This window comes from Uranotaenia lowii, chromosome 2 (genome assembly GCF_029784155.1).
Source record: "Uranotaenia lowii strain MFRU-FL chromosome 2, ASM2978415v1, whole genome shotgun sequence".
In the NCBI taxonomy this organism is placed as follows: domain Eukaryota; kingdom Metazoa; phylum Arthropoda; class Insecta; order Diptera; family Culicidae; genus Uranotaenia; species Uranotaenia lowii.
In genome coordinates, this window is record NC_073692.1 from 191,053,012 (window position 1) to 191,069,207 (window position 16,196).

General features: G+C 33.7%; 1 protein-coding gene and 1 long non-coding RNA gene across 2 annotated transcripts in view; one reads left to right on the forward strand and one right to left on the reverse strand.

Annotated features, from left to right (window-relative positions):
- Window positions 1-15,650, reverse strand: part of LOC129749584 (putative mediator of RNA polymerase II transcription subunit 26) — a 139,624-nt gene extending 123,974 nt beyond the window's left edge. The window contains exon 1 of the mRNA XM_055744608.1: window positions 15,488-15,650. The gene's annotated coding sequence lies outside the window, so the exon portion shown is untranslated. The remainder of the gene's footprint in view (window positions 1-15,487) is intronic.
- LOC129749585 (uncharacterized) lies at window positions 8,790-11,357 on the forward strand. The gene is made up of 7 exons (XR_008738093.1): window positions 8,790-9,078; window positions 9,143-9,324; window positions 9,391-9,556; window positions 9,623-9,861; window positions 10,000-10,241; window positions 10,302-10,554; window positions 11,140-11,357. It is a non-coding gene; the product is annotated as an uncharacterized LOC129749585 (long non-coding RNA).
- Window positions 15,651-16,196: the final 546 nt, after the last annotated feature.

The following is a 16,196-nucleotide window of genomic DNA, read 5'->3' on the forward strand; positions in this document are numbered from 1 at the left end:
GCTTTGATATAACGCCATGTGATCCGAAAATTTCAAATTGAAGTTCCTATGAAAAATTTGTTTATTTTTCTGAAAAATTAATTTCGGATTGAATTACTGATCCATAAATCAAAACTAAATTTCAAATTGGAATTCATAATTCGAATTTAAATTTGAACTTCAACTTCTGATGTTAGCTCAAGATTCATGTTAGGTGGAATTAAGATTTTAAAGCTTTTTTTCAATAATGTGTATCTAGAACCTAAGCTCTGCGTGCTACATAGATACTAAATTTACAATTTTGATAAAAAAAAATCTTACAATTTTCAGTCCGGCCCCAAATATACATTGATATATTGATAAAAACTCTAAATGTGAAATTTGAATTTTTTTTAATAAATATGATTCCGAAACTCGTAAACATTTGATTCGTATTTTTTCACATTTCTTTCTTAATGGAGAATACGGTTATCAGTAAATGCGCAAAATTTATTAAAAAACACCAAGAAAAAAATAGCGTTTTATTAAAAAAAAATTAAAATATATTAATTAAATGAAAACTTGAAGTATGGTTAAGATAAAAACGTGTACGTGTACTTTCGTATACCCAATTCAGAATAGCCGAAAATTAGTCAATTTATTTCCACCCTCATTTGTTCAACATATTCATTCCATTTTTTGGTTGGACTCTTCAAAATTGTTTCCCGTACATTTGATATATTTCCTTTACACTTCTGCTTATGTTGAGTTGTGATTCAGCATCGCGTCTTTCTGGTGAAGTTTTGCACATAATAAATTCTGAGCCAGTTGTAAGAAAGATGTTGATCTTTCGAAATAAGAATTCAGGGAAAAAACTATCAACATATGAATGCAATGTTATCAAATTTTTTTGTTTCTTTAACTTGTTTTTTCATCAAGACTTTCAGGTTTATTTTTTTCTTAAAATTTGGAAAGAAAGTGCACTTAGGTATAATATATATAATTCTTACATTAAATAACGCTTTTAAAGCCAGTTAAAAAAAATTGAAGCTTTACATTTAATTAAATTTTTTCATTTGAAACATATTTTTTAATATTCATACACAATATCCGTGAGCTAAGAGATAGTTAATTGACGAGAAATTTTTCTGCTACGTTTTGTTTTTAAAATACGTACGAAATATTATGGGACTGAAAATGGAACACTGAAAATGTAAGCGCTGAGCACAAAAATTCCGATTTTCTGAAAAAAAATCCTTGATTTTTATCCATATTTTACTTAAGGAATTCAAATCGCGAGTCTTTCCCGCTTTTTTCAAATGGTTTGTCAGCCTTAAATAATCTGAAATGTAAAGCTTCTGGGAGAAAAATTCAGAACTCAATAGATTTACGTATGAGAAAAAAGGATTCATACAAGATTATCCCGGTTGCATTTTCGATTCCCGGTTTTTTCCAGTTTTTTCAGGTTCGCTGTCCACCCGGAGGCTTACATCAAATAACACTATTACAGTTTCTTAAAAAAAGCATCTAAGCTTCACCTTTTAAGGGAATTTTTCATATAACACATTTTTTTAAACTATTCACTGCACTATATCCATGAACTAGAAAATAGTTTATTCACGAGAAATTTTTCGACTACGTTTCGTTATTTTAAAATAGGTATAAAATACATAAGAATTGAAACTGGAACACTGGAAATGTATACGCTGAGGAAGAAAAATTCCGACTTCCTAATAAATTCCCTATTTATCTCCATAATTACTGTATGAAATTGAAGTTCCAATACTTTATAGCTTTTCTCGAGTGGTTGGCTTAACATAAATAAACGGCTATGAAATGTAAAGCTTCTGAGAAAAAAAAATCTTGGTGAAATGAATGAACTTTAGAATTCAACAGGTTTATATATGAGAAAAACGATTAATACAGAATTTTCCCGGTTTTGATTGAAGGAGATTCCAGGTTTTTTCTCGGTTTTCCCGGTTACATTTTCAATTCGAGATTTTTCTGGTTCGCTGGCCATCCTTATACATCTCTGGATATTTTTAATAAAAAAATTTGTATTCCTATACAAATTTCCTCACAAAATTAAAATTCATTTCGCTAATTCAGGACTGAATTTAGAAAATTTTCTTGCTATTTGTGGCAGTAATAGCAACAACATAAATTATGAGAAGTGTAAAAATTTTATAAATTTGAATTTTTCCATACAAAGCTTGGAGCAGTCTCATGATCATTCAGTACTGTTTCGGCCGAATTTGGCACCAGTTCACCACCAATCCAACAGAGTCCAGATCGTACTGAAGGAGATGAATCCGCCTAATTGTGTACAAGCGACCTCGAATGAACTTTTTATCAAATCGTATAAAAAATGTAAAGCCTGCAGATTCTTTGGAAAACTTCGAAAAAAGCTCGGAAAAAATGGTCATAATTATCCCTTATCAGTCTTTGCTGAAACTTATAAAAGCAGTCTTTGATAAAAAAAATCAATCCCTGATCACTGGCATACGATTGACTGGAATCTTCTTTTGTATCCAATCACTGTAAAGAATCAAATATAAAAAGTGAAATAATGTTGGATTTGCTCCTAAATTGTGTTTATACTGTTCATTTTAAATCGTGCTTAGACATAATGGGACACCATATATGTGAAATAGGGGAGATGGGGGCATAATGGCCACCGTAAGGAAAACGCTTATTTAACCATAGAGAACAGCTGTAATATGTGAATTACATCATTGTTTCGTGTTCAGACACTCAAATAGTCTATTGCCTTATTGGATGAAACTTGAAAAAGTAGATAAAAACGTTTAAAAATGCATTTTAAAAATTTTTGCCGAAAGCTGAAAACCAGTCACTGTAGAGGCATAATGAGAAACCCCCCGAGGCAGTATGAGCACCATTAATGAAGGCATAATGAGCGTTTTCTGCCGGGGATTCTAGCAGCAAATTCGACACGATGAAGTCAACTGAGTAATAGAGCTACAGCTTGACTTGTATCGTCTGACGATTTGGCCTATTGGTAAGATGTCGGAGAGGTAATCAGTAGACTCGAGTTCGATTCCTGGTCGAGGTGATTTTTTTTTCATTTATCATTCATGATCATGATTGCACTAAACGGTGAGGCGTAGATTCATCAAACAAAGCAACACCCAAAATTCAGCCTCTGTGCCAATGGCGTGTAGTCAATTACAAAGCATCATTGGTACAAGAAGATAACGCGATTGGTGCTGATTCGATTTGCTCCCACCGGCATTAATCTCCCAAGTTAACCGAATTGCGTATGTCTGAAAGAAACCAAATTAAAACGCTTTCACGTCCCTCCCTATCGCATCACAAGACGAAGAAGGATGGAAATAAATACCGGCCAACACCAGGCAGCCAGCGAACCGAGCGCTGTGCGTGTGAATGTAGCAAAAGCAACAACAAAAACATCCTTCTAATTCAATCCCTTCAATCCACTGGCAAACAACCACGGCCGAGCTGTGCGTGTGTATGCAGTAAAAGCAACAACAAAAAAAACATTCCTTCAATTCAATTTGCCGGCAAACAACCACGGCTAAGCTGTGCGTGTGTATGTAGCAAAAGCAACAAGAATATATTCCTTCAATTCACCGGCAAACAAGCACCGGCCAAGCTGCCCGGCTTTAGCAGCTGTGTATATGTAGCGTGTGTATGTAATAGCAGGCAGTAAGCGAAGCACAGTTCTCATTCAATGGGTTTCCCGTTTCCTCCACTCCCGTTCCCTTTCCCGTTTCCATCGCAAGACAAATGAATACCTTGAAAGGAGGCCAAACGCCGGGAAGCCACTGTCGTGCGTTTCTTTTGTGATTGATCGGTGGCAGAATGCCTATGACAAATATCCCTCTTCCTGCATGAAGCTCAAATAGTACACTGGTTTAGATGTCGGTCTGGCAAGACCATTTGGTTAGTGATTTGAGTTCGATTCTCCCTACGGGCGCTGTGGTTTATATTTTTATTTTCTTGTTTCTGGGATGAATTATCCAATAGGAACGAAATCCCATAAAATGTTTTTCTTGTTTTGCTTGAATGTAGTGGTCATGCATCATTTTAGTTGGGAGGCGAGTCCTTATGCCAGTTACGGTTTTTCAAACATATCATCTTCGGCACAGTGCACATTTCAGCGCATTATCGGCACAGAGATGTGCTAAATAGGCATTGGATTTTTGCAACCTCTTCTATGGGTGAATAACAAAATAATCTAGGTCTGTTTGTAGAATTCAAAGAATTAACACATGCTCATACATTATGTGTCTGGTGATTTGTTTGACGGATGATGCTTTGATGCTATTAGCCGTATGTCAGGGCCGTAGGAAGAACCGACTCATGGGGGGGGGGTTTTGGTGACTGATTTTTACCTATGATTTTTATCCCAATCGCGAATACAAAAAAAATTTAAACGAATTATTTTTGTATCTATATGATTATTAATTTTTAAATACTCATTGATAGATTTCGTATTAAATCATAACTTTAAAAAAGTGGTCCTTAGCCAAAAAGGTGTGCTAAATTTTTTTTAATGAAACCCTAAGAAACAAAATATGGAATTTAATTTCAACGATAAATTTTTGAATTTGTCTAAGAGTCTGGTAGATCAAAGTTTTTTGAATTGAGCATAAAATAAATTCTTTTAAGGGAAGCTTCAATTTCTTAAAAAAAATATTGTATACTCAAATCAAACAAGCCCAATCTTCCAAACTCTTTTGCAAGTTCCAAGTTTCTAACCTTTGATGAAAATAAACAAAATTTTCTCAAGAGACCAGAAGAGATAAAAATAATTTCAGATCAATTTGCTTGATGTAAACTTGAACTAAAGTTATAACTTAATTTTGAAATTTGGCTTTAAAAAAAACTGAAATTCCTTAAATAATGCAAAACAATAAAAAGAAAAAGGATCATTAGGAAGTGCGGTGATCAAAATAAAGAAAAAAACTTTATATTTGTTATTCTAGGATGATTGAAAAACTCATTCACAAGCTTAATCTTTTTCTGAATTTTAAACCTGAATTCTGAACCTGATATCAAAAATTGATCTTTGAATCTGTTTTCGAATTTATTTTACATTTCTGAAATGTAAAATAAAGACGTTTTCTGAATCTTAGTTCCAGATCAAATTTTTATTAGCCATGTTTAAGAGCCCTCATTCATGAATCTTTAATATAAATTCTGTAATGCTGGTTTAATCTTAATTCATTATTTATTTCAATTATTTATTTTTAATCTGTTTAGTGAATCTGAATAAGGATGTGAATTTCAAATGATGAATCTGAGTCTAAGTTTTCAATTTTGTATCGCCACTTAAGAGCTAGAAATGTTTAAATTTTGTGTTAGAATAAAGTTTAAAAACTTCGAATTAGAATATAAAACAAAATCTATAGTTTTTTCATGTTCGGAAAACTATTATCAAAACATTGAAAATGCATACAATTTTCTAAAAACATGATTAAAATTTGATATGAAATGCAAAACCGATTTTAAGCAGGATTTCAAAACAGCTTTTCATTCCTGATTTCTTATGATTATTCGAACTGAAAATCCAAAATCCTAAACTTGATACAGAATCAGAAATACGAAAATAAGTAGAAATACAATTTTGGTTATGTGAATATGGAACCAAAACCTCCAAAATGGGTTTAATTTAAAATTTAATATTCAGACCTGAATTTCTATAATAAGGTTCTCAGATCACCCGGTTTTAACTGGGTTGGCCTAGATAATTGATATAAAATTTGGGAAAAGTCCGGTTCGGCCCGGTTGCCCAGATTTAAGAAAAGCCCGGATTTTGCCAGTATGTATTCTTATTCTCATTCTTAAATCAAATTTAATAAAAAAATGTGTTTTAATTTGTTTATTTATGCGCCCAAAATTTTTGGAGCAAGTTTAAAAACAGATTCATTTAAGGTTTTTTAAGATGTTTTTTTCTTGATTTTTGATAAGTAATTCCAAGATTTTAACCAAACTTGCCTGGATATTGCTCGGATTTTGGTCGACAATTTTGAAATCCAATACCTGGAGTTTCTGGCAACCTTATTCTATGAACATGAGAAAATTTTGAGAAACTATAGCTGAATTTTGAACATATGATGGGTTTTTGAGGTTTTGGCATTAGGTTTTATTCTAGATTGTTACTCTTGAAGAACTTAGCGCTATTATGATAATTTGATTATGAATTTAAAATTTTTAGTGTAGAGTATAATATCTCGCTTGCTTTTTTGGACCCTCATGGGGGGGGGTTTAACCCCCAAAACCCCCCCCCCCCCGTTCCTACGGCCATGCCGTATGTAACAATAAAAAAAATCAATAATCTCAAAAATTATAATATTTTCGTCACTTGAGAACCTAGCTGGTTATTATTTGATATTTCTGTAAAGATGAAAAGGATATTTCTTTTTTGTTGAAAAAATAATACTATGGGTAGTACGAAACAAGTCCTTATGAAAATTTGTTTAAGAAAATACGTACTCATGTAGAAAAAAGGAGTGTTAGTTATGCCCTGGGTGCTCGTTATGCCCTCATCTCCCCTATATGCAATATATGTATTATGGGACGAATTAAACTTGAATTTTTCTACTAATTAAAGGTATTGCGGAGATTCTCCGAGTGTGTCAATTTAGCGACAACCAATATATCGGCTGCATAAGTTCAATAAAAATTTATTAAATATTCTTATTAAGAAGGTTTTCAAACATGAATTTTAGTGATGCAAGAAACGCCGAGATTTACTTAGTCCATCAAAAAAAATACTACCCCAGGTTTAACTACCGAACAAATACAACAGTGGCTTCAAGGGAGGAAATCAAACCTGAACGAAGTCAACTGAAAGAGTGGAGGAAAAAAAAATAAAAGGAGAAACTGGTTTGGTCAGTTTAGTAAATACAAGGTAGCCACACATAAACTGTTGTGGGACATTTGCGAATCCACTCAACTCCCAACACCAGAAGCTAGCGAAGGAATGGAAAATTGTTTTCGCCCACAATATCCAAACGATACACGGAAAAAGGTTTGTCGAATAGCCGAGCGAATGGCGGATGAACGTTGTTGAATGTTGATATGTGTAGTACACAATTGCTTGAGGTTGGTCTTGGTTGAATTTCCACCTACTATAATCGAATGGTTCTCACGACTACAAAAAAAGAGGGCGGTTACTGATACACTCCCAGCTTAAACCGAGCTACTACTGATCAACCCACTAATACAACCTACTAGCGGACTAACTAAACAGATGCTTTTACTGCTGCTGCTCGTTTGTGGATTGAAAACCGAGAGGTGCCACTTTTTTTCTTGTGTCTCCCTCCTGATCGTGAGCGATGGCATCGGGACAAATACCACAAACTGCTGCTGCTGCACCCTCTTATTAAAAATGAAGTAACCATGCAGAAGAAGTGAAAAAAACGAGGGATGCCAAGAGCAAAAAGTGGCACGTAGCACAGCGCAAACCTTTTTTTTTTTTTTGGTCGGTCCCTCTACTCTTTACTTCCTTTTCAGTTAATTTTTTCCCTTTGAGTTTTGCTGCGCTACCATCACTGCTTACGACTTTACAATTTTATGACTTTTGCACATCAGCTGGGTTTGGTTAGCAGATTTGCGGAGCCGCGAAGTTTTATTGCACACTTTCCGGTGGTAATTAATGTGATGGGATGTTTTTAAAAATGTATCACCTAGAATTTGACATTTGTTTGTAGTTTCCATCGGAATATAATTACAGATTACTTTCCAATCGAAATTCCTACCGTTGCGGACCAAATTCGCTCTAAATAGTAACTTATGGTGAATTTATGGCCTGCAACTATTAAGCAGTATATTTTTCTTTTAAAACCTGATCCGAATTAGAGCTTCTACTTACAGTTTTAAGCATATTATAGCTGTTTTCTATGGTTAAACAAGCATTCTCCTTAAGGTGGCTATTATGCTTTTATCTCCTCTACTGTTAACGTTAATAGTTAGGAATTTTTGCAAACTCAAATATCTCAAACTACAGTAGGGGAGATGAGGGCATAACGAGCACCCGAGGCATAATGAGAACTACGCTTTTCTACGAAAGTGCGTATTTTCTTAAATAAATTTTCATGAGGATTTGTTTCGTACTTCCTATAGTATTAATTTTTCACAAATAAAGGAATCTCCTTATCATCTTTACAGAGATATTCAAAAAAAACTAGCTTGGTTCTCAAGTTACGAAAATATTATAATTTTTGAGCACCACGAAATAAGCTCTTATGATCTTAAAGTAACCTTGATCTATAATGTACGCACTGCAACATGATGTACACATTGTTTCTCAATGTTTACCATCAAAAATTTTTTGATTTTTCACTTTTATCAATTTTAAAACACGTTTTTACTTAAATTTGTGGACTAGGGGCATATAGAGCACCATATTATCGAGGCATAATGAGCATTTTCTGCCGTAGAATCTAGCAGCGAATTAAAATTGATTTATAGCGCCACACCTTGACTAGTTTTCATCCGACAATTTAGCCTATTGGTAAGGTGTCGGAGAGGTAATCTAAAGACTAGAGTTAGATTTCTGTTCGAGGTGATTTTTTTCCATTCACAATTCATGATCGATTTTTTTATTGTTACATTATACGGCTAGTAGCATCATCCGCCGAACAAAGCACTTAATGTTTGAGCGTGCGTGAATTGTTTGTATTCTACAAACAGACCTAGATTATTTTGTTATTGCTTTGTTTGATGAATTAAATTCGCTGCTAGATTCCCCGGCAAAAACGCACATCTTGCTTTGATTAATGGTGCTCATACTGCCTCAGGGGGGGTTCTCATTATGCCTCCACAGTGGCTGCCCGCATGGAGCAGTATTATACACTGAATCATTAGTATTATTATGTTCTGATTACAGTAATAGTGACTATTCTAGTAATCGTTCTAAAATCTTCCTATTTTTGACTTACTTTTTCATTTTTCATGTGTCTTCGCTTGGAATGATTAAAAAATATTATTAAAAGATACGGGTAATAATCCTTAAAATAAAACTCATTATGCATCTGAGTGTGTCTTCACTAAGCAAAACAAAATAAAATGGCGTGTGGTTTTGCAAAAGGATCCGAAAACTTCCTTTCCTTCAAAATTATAAGCTTAAATGTAAGTTTTAAACATTTTTATTGTGTACGACCTGTTTTTAAATAATCTTAAGTATCTTTTCCAGATCTGAACACCGCCAATGGCCTGCAATCTTAAGGCAGATGGCCCGGAAGCTTCAAAAGCAGTGAGGCGAAAATTTGCGGTTACGTAGCAAATTCCGATTGAAGCAAACATCGGAATCCAGCTAGCAAACAGCATTTCAGATCCTGTACTGGAAATACGGCACCGATGCTTGCTGCGTTTGCCGTAAGTATTCATAATTTAGTTCGATTTCCCTCCCCCACACGCTTATATTGTTTGTTTCTTGAACAGTGCCGGAACCCCAACCCAAAAATTAGCAACTGTCGGCTGCTGCTGGTTTCTCGAGGGCACTTGGCAGACATCTTCAGGTGAGACATGGTGGCTCGATTGGCTTGTCCTCCACCGTGATGCATCTGAGAATTTGCTTCGAATATCCCCAAGCTTGGTGCACGCTGTCGTAAGTATCTATAGTGTTTTTTTTTCAATTCTTCCCCATCTCCTCATACTTTTGTTTTATGAACAGCGCCGCAGTCCTTAACGTTACAAATCCGTCATCAAGGATGAGCAGGGAATTGTGATGAACGCCACAACAGTGGCTGACTGTTCTGTAGCAGTATAACCATCATGGGTGTTCCCGAAGGAAAACTAAAGCCAGTAAAAAAGCAGCTCCCGGCACACTCGACTAGCTCTAGGTGTTGCAGCTGCAACCGACCAGGATGTAGTCGGAGAAAATCGAACTGGAAGCACAAGCATCAGTTTGAGGTAAAATTTTAATTTTTTACGTTAAATTTATTTTATGGTAATTTTGATATCAATTATTTGAAATCAGTGTAACCATTAATCAAATTAATGTTATCAAAATTAAAATGAATACGTATTATTTTTTATTGTAAACCGTAGAATGGGCCTTTTGTCTTTGCTGGCTGATGTCCTCGCAGATTGCACTGGAAAATCTGCTTACAACAGTGACAACGATGATTCATCCTCCAGGTAATCGGATCGGCACGATGAATTCAGAACCGTACTCCCACGACTTAAACCTCGTTGCATAGAGCCGGCAATAACGACACCTCCAGATCCGATTCTGGTGGTCTGATGATTGTTCTCGAGTACCAAGATTTTCTGGGTATCACCATATATTGGTAATTTCTTGTTACATTCTATGTTTAATATGTTGTTTAATATTTTTTATTATTCTTTAGGTTAAATATTCTGAAAACGAAAACTGGTTCTGCATAAATATTGCGAAATATTCCAGCTTCAATCAACTACAGTTCCATTTTTGTTAGGCCACTATTTACCAGAAACGTCCCTCATAGCCGGACCATTCGGATTTCGTTAAATTGCACTCTACCATGCTGTTTTTTTCTTCGAACATCTCATCGAAACTAAACGGGTTGAAATTAGCACCGATTGAACAAAAGGGCCGCATTGTTATGAAAGATTTACTACAAGGTATTTATTACTTTTTTCATTGATACATTTAAGATAATTTTTAAATCATCATCAATAACAGTATTGTTTAAAGTTCCTGATCATATATGGATCGAATTCTACGTTTCCTTTTATATAAGAACTGAACTTGTTGGAACTTGTAAAACTCAGAATGTTAAATTAGTTCAAAGATTCTTACTTGAAGGTGCTTGAAGTTTGTGTCTAAAGAACTTGATCACGAAACTTAGAAATAAAAAACTGGTTTAAATTTCAAAGTTAAATGTCTTGATCATAAACAATTGACAATTGTCGAAAGCATAATTTATGTTACGGAAATTTGAAAACAAAAGATGAGAATTAGGAAAGAAGCGGTTTAAAATGAAATATTAATTTATATAATCATAAATGTCTAATCAAAATTCTAAAATTTTCAACTAGCATCATTTCACAACTAAGTTTTGAAACATTATATAAGAAAAATATTTCAATTTGTGAGTCATTTTTTAAATTGGAATTGAGTAAAAGGATTATGAAACTTTAAGACAAAGATTTGAATATCAAAAATTTGTTGTCTGAATAGCTATAACTGTTTTTTTTTTATTTCAGCGATCCGGAAATTCATTTAGTTCCTGATTGACTGACCCACACTAACGAACCCTCTGATATGCGACCAAGGACAGGATCAATGTATACATTAGGGAAATGTTGAAAGTGAAGTGAGTAAAACTATTTCGAATATTGTGTCGATATCAATATATGAATGTATATTTAAAATAATTATCAATCAACTCATTTTTGAACATAATAAAATCTATGGAAAACTATACCACAAATCGTCTACTTTTTTTTTAACATATCATAAAATGACATTTCAAAGATTCACGGTATCGTCTGAAAGATTGGAGATAAACGATTAGCTGAAGATTATATGTATGATACCAATTGATTTTCAATCCAGGAAAGTCTAGAAAAAAGCAAAAAAAATGAATGGTTACTCTACTTAACGACCCGTTCGCTGTATCGTACAGTGCGTCCAAACGATTCCATTTCATGAAAAAAAGACTAGCTTAATCGTACATTTATAATCCAAAACGATAAAGCTTATCTTTCGTGTGTCTTAGGAAGAAGATAATGGAAATCGTTATTGTATAATACTGATTCATGCGGGTGGTTTTCAGCTTTTGGCAAAATTTTTTAAAATGCATTTTTAAACGTTTTCATCTAGTTTTTCAAGTTTCAGCCCGTTAGGGAATAGGCTTTTCAAGTGTCTGAACACGAAACAATAATGTAACCTCCATATTATAGCTATTTTCTATGGTTAAATAACCGTTTTCCTTAAGGTGGCCATTATGCCCCCATCTCCCCTACATCATTTTAAATCTTTCTCATGAAATTGATGTCAATTTTTTCTCTAAATGGGTGGCCACAGATTCGGGAAAAACCGGGAATTTATAATCGCACCGGGAAAAACGAAAAAAAACCAGTAATTTAGTTCCAAAACAGAGAAAATTAACAAAAGGAAACCAAAATTCAGTCTTGGTTCTAAGATTAGCGATTCAACCCAACATTCAAAATTCAGAATCAAGATTTAAATTTCCAAGTTAGAATTCAACAGTTCAAAAATTGTGTAACAAGTATGTCATAAGTTTTGAAATTTATGAACATCTCTGATCTCTCTTTAAAAACCTCTAAATTGAAAAAAACTTATCAATTTTATCAGAACCTAGAGTTCAAAACTGCCTCGAAGAATGAAATGAGGAATTCAGAAAGTCTCATAAAATATGTTCAACATTATTACAGTGATTAAAAAAAACTATCAATCATATAAAAACCAGTGATGGTAAATTTCGCCCGTCACGCTTGACCCGACTAGTTTTGTTTCATCAAACGACTGGCACTGTTCTCAATTGACGGAGCCTCACTACTCGCATGACGGATAAAGCACGACAACAATCAACATTTCTACATCATCGACTGACGAAGCTCCTACACATGGTCAAAATTTCTCCTGACAGTGACTGGCAAATCTCTTCACACTTCGATCGGCTGCTGACGGCAGGTACAACTAATTGAACGACTTGCTGGCAGAGAGCAACAATAGCAATAAAAAACAACAATAATAATAAATGCGTTTCTTTTTCGTCATCGGTCGGTTGAATGCGATTGCTTGACTAGGTTAATATTTTAGCTTCAAATGACTGGGGAATGAATGACCCGCAAACGAAGTGACTGGTCGTTAAGGAACAGTCAAATGAGTTTGACGGACCAAGAGGCTCAACAGTCACAGTCATTTGACTAATGACGTTGAATTATGCCAACCCTGATAAAAACAGGCAAACTAAAGTTAAATTTTAAATCCGGAACCCATTGTTCCAAATTTGGAAATGTAAAAAGAAATTTCCAGTGAAAGTGTTTCATTCAAAAGTTGAACACAAGATAATCACTTACGGCAGGGTGCTTTTGCTAGCTTAATAATAATAAAATTTACATCGTTGAAAATTTTCTATGTTAAAAAGAAAACCATTTTTTTCTCAGCCACTCTTTGGGAAAAAAACCATCACGAAATCCGGATCTTTTGTTTTAAGTTGTGCAAAATTAACTCTTTTTTTCGATTACTAGTTATATTTTATCCAGAAAATTTCGAATTATACTTTTAATACTTGAATATGTTAAGATTCCTTTGAAAATTGGCGAAAACTTCGAGTGAACTGATTTCTAACCTGGTTTGTGAAAAAACTTGGGATAAAATTTAAAAAATTCACTCTAAATAGCCATACGAGTTTTAATCCACACTGTTTGTATTTAAAAGTTTTTTATGAGGATATGTTTATGTCGATATAAGACTCTATGTAATTTTTTTTTTAAATTTAAAAATGATTCAACATTGCACCTCAAAATATACATATTTGTATTTTGAGCAAAGCATTTAAGAAAAAAATTCTTGAATTTGAAAATTTAAAAAGACCCATGGAAACAAATAACAAAATTATTTGCGATAAAATTAAATATTTTTACTCAATTACTTTCGATAGCATAAAGCAACAAAATTTACATTTTTACAGTTTGAATCTTCATGTTGAGCTAAAAATGTTAAAGGTTAATTTGAGAATATGAGAACAAATTTGAGAAATTTTTTTACAACATTTTAGAACATTTCTAATTTAAAAAATTTTTAAATCGAATGTTTCATCGAATCAATAACCAGCTTTTTCGAAGACCGCAAGAAGTTGAAACTTTAAAAAAAATGAGGCCCCTTTAAAGTATATTTATCACAGTTTGGTGAAATATGAGAATTTAAGTGAATTTATTTCAAAAGAATTTTTTTTAAATCATAGGTAAAAAATGCAATCTTCAACCAAATAAAAGTTATGAAATTTTAATCTTTGATACCGAATTTTCATAAATTTCCTTGAATGATGTTACATTTTTTCTATTGCTTTTTTAAAACTTGAAGTTTTTTTTTCAAGCATTGTTTCTTTGAAACTAGAATAGGTAACATCTCAATCCTCTGTCAATGGAGGATAATAAATAGATTCGAGACCAGTTTTTATTTTTATAGAGGGTGGTTGGCGTATTTTATATTTCTCGATATCACCAATATGATGTGTTTTTGTGACTCAAAATTTGAATTCGAGATAAGCAATCTGTGTGAAGAAAAATAATTAGAAGATTGTAAAATAACTAAGGTTCAGATACAGAATTGTTTAAAAATGTGATTAAGTTAGAATTTAGCCATTAAATTGAGAGAATTCAAAATCAAAAATATGGATCAAGTCTAAGGATCGGAATTCGAAGTCCGAATTAAAATTTAAGTTAAATTTAAAAATTTACTAAGAGTTTCGAATCCAGAATCATATCGTAACATTCGAGTTGAGATTCGAAATAAAGAAACCAAGTTCATAGCCAGATTTCAGACTTATTAATATCAGATAAACCTTATTCAACAATGTATTTTTACTAAGAACAATTTCAGACAAAATACATTAGAAAGTGTAGATTTTAAACGTACAGTAGAAACCATAATATTGTTCAATTTTGTTGGGATGAGCACAACGTTATGCGCAATTTTCGCATCTTTGCCGTTTACCATCTCCCATCAGATCAAACTGGTAGTGGTGAAACTGCGAATGCACGTCCACTTTTTTTTTGCTATGCACAAAACACATACCGATTCGCATAGAACAAAATCGAATATTCCAGCAGTTCAGAATCAATCCGGATTTCTCGATGGCTAATTACATATTGATGCAATCCTTAATTTATGAGGTTGAACAACGAATATGATTGGGAACGATTAGATAAATTAATTATAAATCAATCAACGTTCATAATCTTCGAAACAAATTTTTTATATTTCGTTCCAGTAGAGAAAATCAAAATGTTTTACTTACGTGCGCTTCAATACAAACAGTTAAGAGAATCTGAACACCAAATACTTTTGAGAGTAAAACTCATGCAGTGAAAATATCCAGTAATAAACCAAGCTGTGACGATTAAAACTTCAACATTATCCTCTGCACTTGCTTATTCCGTTACATTAATCGATGGCCAGATTAACGCTGGGCTCTGCTTTGCTTATGGATTGGTGAAGTAAACTTTGTTGAACAACAGAACAAACTGAATCGCCCGGATCCGGCAGCACTGTTACTGACAGCTGTCAATGTTTATTTCCTTCTGTTGTGCGAATCTCACGTACACAGCCACACAGGGAATTCGATGATTGATGATGAATGATTGCCTGGGGTATGTTATCAAATGAGAGGGACCGAAACGGCAAGATACAGCATTCAGTATGAGCGAATGAAACAGCACCACTTCACAGTGCTCTCTCTATCTTGGTTGAAAGAAAAACCCCATATTTTTCGCAACGATCGCAATGATGGTGAACCACTAAAATGGGACACGACTTCCGAGGAAAAAAATAAATCAAACCCAAACACCTTTATCCACTCACCAGCAGTAACAAATTCACTTTCTCGCACTGACCGACGCGTTTAGCGACACTTTGGAGCGAACTTGAGTTGCCTGAGACGCAAAGTAGCACACGAAATCCAAGATTTCCAGTCAGGAAAAACGAACCAACTTCCGAAATCGAATCGTAAGGTAAAATACAGTGCTTGTGATGGGGGAAAAAGTAAGGAGAGTGAGTTGTTCCGTTTGATCGACGAAGGTGCGAGCGAGATGCAGATATCTTTGTGGTTGACGTAGCCAGTTGAAAATGCCCAAAATCGGTCCAAAATGGCGGTAATCGGGTGACCATCGACGAATTTTGAAGATTCGATGACAGTTTGGTTGTCAAACGGCTGACGTTTATTGGGCGTTTATCTTTTAATGCTCCCCAGTAAGGAAAATGTTCGAAAGTCTAACATATAATTGAATCACAAATTGATTCTGGGACAAATAAAAATTCCTTTGTTTCTAATCCGTTGTCCATTATACTTCAAAGAATTTTTCTCCGTTGAAATTAAAACAAATTTTTGAGTCTAAGTCATTTAAGAAAGAATAATCTATATGAATCAATAAATATTATCTCGAATCAAAATAATGATAAGTTTTTTTCAAAAAAAAGTTTATTTCAATAAAATAATTTTATGAATCAAAATCAGCATTGTTTTGTTTCAAGTTCCAAATTTTCTCTGAGTGTTCAATTTTCAGTTTTTAAA